This window comes from Aegilops tauschii, chromosome 4 (assembly GCF_002575655.3).
Source record: "Aegilops tauschii subsp. strangulata cultivar AL8/78 chromosome 4, Aet v6.0, whole genome shotgun sequence".
Classification (NCBI taxonomy): domain Eukaryota; kingdom Viridiplantae; phylum Streptophyta; class Magnoliopsida; order Poales; family Poaceae; genus Aegilops; species Aegilops tauschii.
The window spans coordinates 79092883-79102201 of NC_053038.3; the positions used below are offsets into that span (position 1 = coordinate 79092883).

Sequence of the window (9319 nt, forward strand, 5' to 3'; positions counted from 1 at the left end):
CCCACTGCAGGAGCAACTCCGGACGTTATGAACGTCTAGCAGAGTAAAGCTGATGATGACTACTCGATAGTTCAGTGTGCCATGCTTTACAGCTTAGAATCGCACTACAACAAGAACCCCCCTTCAGCAACGCATTGATGTGTTGTTGTATGTCCGTACATCCGTTGCTAAGGTCTACACCAACGGATTATTATGCGTTGCCATTGGTGGCGTTGGAAGGGTCTACAACAACGTATATAATTGTGTTGGGAATCGACGTGAAGAAGCGTTGCAGGGTAGCAACAAATATAGTTGCAGCCTAACAACGCTTCGTATGCGTTGGTGATACATGAACTCATTTTGAAATGAACATAACAGATTAGTGCGACCCTTGTATGTTACTATTTTATACATTAGCAACAATAATGAATAAATCAACATTGATACTGCATACGAGTGACACATCCAGTAAACAGAAAGATCTCTTTATTAAATCATGTAGGTTGCATTACATGGAACACAATCCAATGATTCCTATGCATTGACCATGAAAGTCATGTTCTACAATGTGAATGTAAAACTATTTGGTAGTAGCCCCATTCTCCACCTTGCAATCAACAACTTGGCCCCCATTCCCCACCTTGCAATCAACAAATTAGCCCCCATTCTCCACAACAACTTGGCCATGCACCATTCAATTATCCGGGTGATCTACAGTAATAAAAAAAGGCTGACATGAGTGATGTATCATTAGAGAAACAATAAAAAATAGGTTAATAGAGCAATAAAATTTAGAAGAGAAGCAACATATGCAAGGTTGAAGGCCATACGATAAATAATCTAGCTACATGATCAATACTTGTGACATTTTTTAGTGGTCATATCAACTGATCATATTTTTCTATTGTAGCATAACACAGATTGCTCACAATTCATTTCAAAAGTTAACAACCTCAGTTTTAAATCTAGGTAAGTACTTACCACTGTAACAAACAGATTTTCTCTCAGCCAACGGGGAGTTGGATTGTGCTTATATATTTTCCAGAATTTGAAGATGTAATAAACGATCACCATTTCTACATCTCTGAAAATCAAAAATGCGATGAGAATACAATGAAAACATGTTCTGTGAAGAGGTGATGACAGAAGTGATTTCACCTTTGGCTATTGTAGACATGCAAGTTGACGTACATGAAGTCTCGAGTAGGCCTATTACAAGAGTGAAGACTAAAAGATATCCCACTAATAACAATATACAATAGTTTTCGCGCCATTGAAAAATTGATGTTCATCCATGCTAAATGGAATTATCTGTAAAAATGTACTTGAAAAGGTTGTATTTCATAATATCTATATAAAAAATATAGAATGCTTCCATAGAAATTATTTTCTTCCATAAACCACGTTCAAGATACACCCATATCACTTGACTATATCTGCATATTTTGCAATCAAACTCTAGAGATATACATAGGTCATACACATCGTTTGCACTGTTGGACATCCCATACAAATAGTTTGAACTATTTTTGTTAATATAACAAAATTCAAATATCAACAGTACTAACGTTCCTGCAATACATATATATATATATATAGAGGAAGTCAACAGTAGCTCTACCTGTATTCCTTCTTGAGCTTGGATCCAAATTTGAGATATCATACAGAGGATCTTGTCGGGGTTTTCTAGTTACTAAGCTAGCTGGGAGTTACATGAGAATTAGATACGAACACTATCAATACACATAAAAGACAAGTGAACATTAGATGTACCAGAGTGGTGTATAACTTGTTCCATAACAGGACACCAAAGTGGTTATGGGGAGACCAAATTGTCCTGGATTTTGCAGTTCTGCACAATTCCCGCAAGAAGAATTCATGCAAGCTACCTACTTCTTTGAACAGCACCCCTGAATATCACATAAACTCATTGTTAACTTTCATGACAGAACAAGATAAACGCAATCAAACTACAACACATGCAAACTACTACCAGTTTTTTTATGCATATCATAATACAAAGTGTTTTAGTCATTTACTCCCTCCGTCCCATAATATAAGACATTTTTTGTTACTACACTAGTGTCAAAAAACGGCTTACATTATAAAAAAACGTCTTACATTATGGGACCGAGGGAGCAATTCACAACTCACAAGCAGATATATATGTATTACATAATGTTGCTCCTATTCAAGTACTAAGTATGCTGAGCACTAGGCGATGTCATTTCTCTAGATGTAAGTCTTTTAGTTTGTGATTTGCATTACAGCTGACTTGGACATGCACTACTAAAAGTTAAATGCATACTTTTAATTTAATTCATAATGCACACTAAAAAGAAAAGGGAAATCTTCTAACTGTATAACAATCAAGTCATTTCATTTTTCACCAAAAACTAAATTACTTAATTGTGATGGTTGTCAGTAGACAAAAGAAGTTCCTTATTTTTAATAAATATCGTGTCATTTGCTCAGTACTTATTCAGCAAAACTGCTCACAAATGCAGTACCAGACTCACATATGGTGTCATTAGCTGTGTTCCTAATTTGGAGGAGTTGATATATAAACAGTTGTTGAAAGCACATATTTTTAAATGATTCGGTGCAGGCATACAACAGATTCTTGTTAGCTTGTGATTCAACAAATCAAAACTACAAGGTCAATCTAAATCAGGTCTTGAATATCTTAACAGGGTGGTCAAGATTGTGGCACCTACATTTTCCTATAAAAGTGGGCTTCTAAAATAGAATTCGTCAATTAACAGAGCCCAACTTGCATTATAAGAACAATTATTTCTCAAACTCAACTGCAATGCATTGGGGTGCTTCCCTCTTTCCTATATGACATCAACATCCAATGGGCATCCATTACCTGCATATCAACCAGAAGAGGAAAACACACTACCTACATATCAACTAGGCAGAGAAGATGTACAATTATTTTAACCACAAGAGGAACTCGCAATCGCAACAGGAGTTCACAGAGATGATGGAGGCACTATCAAGACCATGGTTGGGGGGGGGGGGGGGGGGGGGGGGGGGGCATCGGCTGCCTGCCGCAACAGAGGGTCAGGCGGCGGCGTCGAACAACACTAAGATGCCGGGGAAGGGGCACAGAGGCGGTGTGTGTGTCGTGCACGTAGCACCTTCGGACTCGCGCGTGATGTGCGGCAGCCATTTAGGTGGGCAGTGGCTAGAAGGATAAGAGAAGATGGGAGGAGTGCCTTACCGAACCATCGGCATCGAAGTCGATGTAGCCGAGGCGCAGTAGAACCGTCGGCGTCCAATTCAGCTGCGGCGCATGCGGAGACGCCGATCAATCACACCAGATGAGGAGCGGAGCCGCGCTGGCGACCCATGGATGCGGGGGCGCGTGAGAGGCATGGAGAGCGTCTCCGCGGGGGGGGGGGGGGGGGGGGGGGGGGGGGGAAGGTTAGGGGATCCAGGCCGATGGGAGAGATGAATCAGTGGAGATAGGTGGTGGGAGGAAAGATATGTTTTTTTCTATATACACAAATCTGTTGGGTGCTATTTGCACGGAGGAGGCACAGATAATGTGGAGGTGCGAAGGGGTAGGGGAGGTTAGCTCTTCATGGAACGTGGGAGGTGGACCCAACAACACATGCTATTATTTCGTTGGTAGGTATGCGTTGCTATAGGGGTGTTTTTGTTGTAGTGTCGGGACTTCAAAGACGTTTTGAACGTCATGGAGCATATGAGATGTTCCAGGAGTTGAAGTTAATATTTCAACCAAATGCCCAAATTGAGAGATATGAAGTCTCTAATAAGTTCTATAGCTGCAAGATGGAGGAGAATAGTTCTGTCAGTGAACACATTCTCAGAATGTCTGGGTACCACAACCACTTGACTCAACTGGGAGTTAATCTTCCTGATGATAGTGTCATTGACAGAGTTCTTCAATCACTGCCACCAAGCTATAAAAGCTTCGTGATGAACTATAATATGCAAGGGATGGATAAGACAATTCCCAAGCTCTTCGCAATGCTAAAGGCTGCGGAGGTAGAAATCAAGAAGGAGCATCAAGTGTTGATGGTTAACAAGACCACTAGTTTCAAGAAAAAGGGCAAAGGGAAGAAGGGGAACTTCAAGAAGAACGGCAAGCAAGTTGCTGCTCAAGTGAAGAAGCCCAAGTCTGGACCTAAGCCTGAAACTGAGTGCTTCTACTGCAAAGGGACTGGTCACTGGAAGCGGAACTGCCCCAAGTATTTGGCGGATAAGAAGGATGGCAAAGTGAAAGGTATATTTGATATACATGTTATTGATATGTACCTTACTAATGCTTGTAGTAGCGCATGGGTATTTGATACTAGTTTTATTGCTCATATTTGCAACTCGAAACAGGAGCTATGGATTAAACGAAGATTGGCTAAGGATGAGGTGATGATGCGTGTGGGAAATGGTTCCAAAGTTGATGTGATCGTCGTCGGCACGCTACCTCTACATCTACCATCTGGATTAGATTTAGACCTAAATAATTGTTATTTGGTGCTAGCGTTGAGCATGAACATTATATCTGGATCTTGTTTAATGCGAGACGGTTATTCATTTAAATTAGAGAATAATAGTTGTTCTATTTATATGAGTAATATCTTGATAATATTTTTGTTGAATCTCGATTGTAGTGATACACATATTCATAGTATTGAAGCCAAAAGATGCAAAGTTAATAATGATAGTGCAACTTATTTGTGGCACTGCCGTTTAGGTCATATTGGTGTAAAGCGCATGAAGAAACTCCATGCTGATGGACTTTTGGAATCACTTGATTATGAATCACTTGATGCTTGCGAACCATGCCTCATGGGCAAGATGACTAAGACTCTGTTCTTCGGAACAATGGAGCGAGCAACTGACTTATTGGAAATAATACATACTGATGTATGCAGTCCACTGAGTGTTGAGGATCGCGGCGGGTATCGTTATTTTCTGACCTTCATAGATGATTTGAGCAGATATGGGTATATCTACTTAATGAAACATAAGTTAGAGAATTTCAGAGTGAAGTAGAAAATCATCGTAATAAGAAAATAAAGTTTCTACGATCTGATCGTGGAGGTGAATATTGGAGTTATGAGTTTGGTCTTCATTTGAAACAATGTGGAATAGTTTCGCAACTCACGCCACCTGGAACACCACGGCGTAATGGTGTGTCCGAACGTCGTAACCGTACTTTATTAGATATGGTGCGATCTATGATGTCTCTTACCGATTTACCACTATCATTTTGGGGTTATACTTTAGAGATGGTTGCATTCACATTAAATAGGGCACCATCTAAATCCATTGAGACGACACCATATGAACTGTGGTTTGGCAAGAAACCTAAGCTGTCGTTTCTTAAAGTTTGGGGCCGCGATGCTTATGTGAAAAAGCTTCAACCTGGTAAGCTCGAACCCAAATCGAAGAAATGCGTCTTCATAGGATACCCAAAGGAGACTGTTGGGTACACCTTCTATCACAGATCCGAAGGCAAGATATTCGTTGCTAAGAATGGATCCTTTATAGAGAAGGAGTTTCTCTCGAAAGAAGTGAGTGGGAGGAAAGTAGAACTTGATGAATTGTACCTTCTCCCGAATTAGAAAGTAGTTCATCACAGAAGTCAGTTCCAGTGATTCCTACACCAATTAGTGAGGAAGATAATGATGATGATCATGAAACTTCAGATCAAATTACTACCGAATCTCGTAGGTCAACCAGAGTACGGTCCGCACCAGAGTGGTACGGTAATCCTGTTCTGGAGGTCATGTTACTTGACCATGACAAACCTACGAACTATGAGGAAGTGATGATGAGCCCAGATTCTGCAAAATGGCTTGAGGCCATGAAATCTGAGATGGGATCCATGTATGAGAACAAAGTATGGACTTTGGTTGATTTGCCCAATGATCGGCAAGCCATAGAGAATAAATGGATCTTCAAGAAGAAGACTGACGCTGACGGTAATGTTACAGTCTACCAAGGTCGACTTGTTGCGAAAGGTTTTCAACAAGTTCAAGGAGTTGAATACGATGAGACCTTCTCACCCGTAGCGATGCTTAAGTCTGTTCGAATCATGTTAGCAATTGCCGCATTTTATGATTATGAAATTTGGCAAATGGATGTCAAAACCGCATTCCTTAATGGATATCTTAAAGAAGAGTTGTATATGATGCAACCAGAAGGTTTTGTCGATCCTAAAGGTGCTAACAAAGTGTGCAAGCTCCAGCGATCCATTTATGGACTGGTGCAAGCATCTCGGAGTTGGAATATACGCTTTGATAGTGTGATCAAAGCATATGGTTTTATACAGACTTTTGGAGAAGCCTGTATTTACAAGAAAGTGAGTGGGAGCTCTGTAGCATTTCTGATATTATATGTGGATGACATATTGTTGATCGGAAATGATATAGAATTTCTGGATAGCATAAAAAGATACTTGAATAAGAATTTTTCAATGAAAGACCTCGGTGAAGATGCTTATATATTGGGCATCAAGATCTATAGAGATAGATAAAGACGCTTAATTGGACTTTCACAAAGCACATACCTTGATAAAGTTTTGAAGAAGTTCAAAATGGATCAGTCAAAGAAAGGGTTCTTGCCTGTGTTACAAGGTGTGAAGTTGAGTCAGACTCAATGCCCGACCACTGCAGAAGATAGAGAGAAAATGAAAGTCATTCCCTATGACTCAGCCATAGGTTCTATCATGTATGCAATGCTGTGTACCAGACCTGATGTGTGCCTTGCTATAAGTTTAGCAGGGAGGTACCAGAGTAATCCAAGAGTGGACCATTGGACAGCGGTCCAAAACATCCTGAAATACCTGAAAAGGACTAAGGATATGTTTCTCATTTATGGAGGTGACAAACAGCTTGTCGTAAATGGTTACGTCGATGCAAGCTTTGGCACTGATCCGGATGACTCTAAGTCACAAACTGGATATGTATTTATATTGAATGGTGGAGCTGTCAGTTGGTGCAGTTCCAAGCAGAGCATCGTGGCGGGATCTATGTGTGAAGCGGAGTACATAGCTGCTTAGGAAGTAGCAAATGAAGGAGCCTGAATGAAGGAGTTCATATCCGATCTAGGTGTAATACCTAGTGCATCGGGTCCAATGAAAATCTTTTTTGACAATACTGGAGTAATAGCCTTGGCGAAGGAATCCAAATTTCACAAGAGAACCAAACACATCAAGAGACGCTTCAATTCCATCCGCAATCAAGTCAAGGAGGGAGACATAGAGATTTGCAAAATACATACGGATCTAAATATTGCAGACCCGTTGACTAAGCCTCTTCCACGAGCAAAACATGATCAGCGCCAAGACTCCATGGGTGTTAGAATCATTACTATGTAATCTAGACTACTGACTCTAGTGCAAGTGGGAGACTGAAGGAAATATGCCCTAGAGGCAATAATCAAGTTGTTATTTATATTTCCTTATATCATGATAAATGTTTATTATTCATGCTAGAATTGGATTAACCAGGAACTTAGTACATGTGAATACATAGACAAAACTGAGTGTCCCTAGTATGCCTCTACTTGACTAGCTCATTGATCAAAGATGGTTAAGTTTCCTCACCATAGACATGTGTTGTCATTTGATCAACGGGATCACATCATTAGAGAATGATGTGATGGACAAGACCCATCTGTTAGCTTAGCATAATGATCATTTAGTTTTATTGCTATTGCTTTCTTCATGACTTATACATATTCCTCTGACTATGAGATTATGCAACTCCCGAATACCGGAGGAACACTTTGTGTGCTATCAAACGTCTCAACGTAACTGGGTGATTATAAAGATTCTTTACAAGTGTCCCCGAAGGTGTTTTTTGAGTTGGCATAGATCGAGATTAGGATTTGTCACTCCGTGTATCGGAGAGGTATCTCTGGGCCCTCTCGGTAATGCACATCACTATAAGCCTTGCAAGCAATGTGAATAATGAGTTAGTTACGGGATGATGCATTACGGAACGAGTAAAGAGACTTGCCGGTAATGAGATTGAAGTAGGTATGTTGATACTGACGATCGAATCTCGGGCAAGTAACATACCGATGACAAAGGGAATGACGTATGTTGTTATGCGGTTTGACCGACAAAGATCGTCGTAGAATATGTAGGAGCCAATATGAGCATCCAGGTTCCGCTATTGTTTATTGGCCGGAGATGTGTCTCGGTCATGTCTACATAGTTCTCGAACCCGTAGGGTCCGGACGCTTAACGTTCGATGACGATTTGTATTATTAGTTATGTGTTTTGTCGGAGTCCCGGATGAGATCACGGACACGACGAGGAGTCTCGAAATGGTTGAGAGGTAAAGATTCAAATATTGGAAGGTTATATACAGACACCGGAATGGTTCTGAAGAAGATCGGGGATTTTCTGGAGTACCGGGAGGTTACCGGAACCCCCCGGGAAAGTTAATGGGCCTCATGGGCCACAGTGGAGAGGAGGAGTCAGCCACAGGAGGTGGCGTTCCCCCCCCCCAAGCCCAATCCGAATTGGACAAGGGGTAGGGGGCGCGGCCCCCCTTTCCTTCTCCCTCTCCACCTCTTTCCACTTTCCCCCTCTGTTGGAAGGAAGGAGGGGGGCCGAATCCTACTTGGACTGGGAGTCCAAGTAGGACTCCCCCCTTGGCGTGCTCCTCCTAGGCCGCCGGCCTCCTCCTCCCCCCCTTTATATACGGGGGCGGGGGCACCCCAAAGAAACAACAGTTGTTTCTTAGCCGTGTGCGGTGCCCCCCCTCCATAGTTTACTCCTTCGGTCATAGCGTCGTAGTGCTTAGGCGAAGCCCTGCGCGGATCACATTACCAACACCGTTGCCATGCTGTCGTGCTGACGGAACTCTCCCTCGACTGGATCAAGAGCACGAGGGACGTCATCGAGCTGAACGTGTGCTGAACACGGAGGTGCCGTACGTTCGGTACTTGGATCGGTTGGATTGTGAAGATGTTCGACTACATCAACGTTAACTAACGCTTCCGCTTTGGTCTACGAGGGTACGTGGACACACTCTCCCCTCTCAGTGCTATGCTTCTCCTAGATAGATCTTGCGTGACCGTAGGAATTTTTTTGAATTACTACGTTCCCCAACACGGTTCACCCCAGTAGTGGAACGCCTCACACATCCTTACCAGTTCAACTTCCTTAAAGGGTGAAACATTCACGGGATCCTGGCACTTCATGAGATTGTCCATGAGGTGAAAGTGTAGTGCCGGAAGAACGCGTTCTTTAAACTTGATTTCCAGAAGACTTGCGCTCGTTTGGACTGGTCCTTCCTCGACCAAGTCTTGGAGCGGAGGGGGTTTGTTGATGGCTGGTGTTGTTGGA

At 42.1% G+C, this 9319-nt stretch overlaps 1 long non-coding RNA gene across 5 annotated transcripts; it reads right to left on the bottom strand.

Annotated features, from left to right (window-relative positions):
- Positions 1-448: 448 nt before the first annotated feature.
- LOC109744171 (uncharacterized) lies at positions 449-3376 on the bottom strand. Of its 5 annotated transcripts, XR_012181413.1 has the most exons (7): positions 3209-3376; positions 2788-2851; positions 1753-1889; positions 1601-1681; positions 1138-1188; positions 961-1063; positions 449-690 (listed from the first exon to the last, which is right to left on the bottom strand). It is a non-coding gene; the product is annotated as an uncharacterized lncRNA (long non-coding RNA). The 5 variants fall into 5 exon arrangements; XR_012181412.1 differs by having other exon boundaries at positions 961-1188; XR_006662212.2 differs by having other exon boundaries at positions 1138-1681.
- Between the last annotated feature and the right edge of the window lie 5943 nt (positions 3377-9319).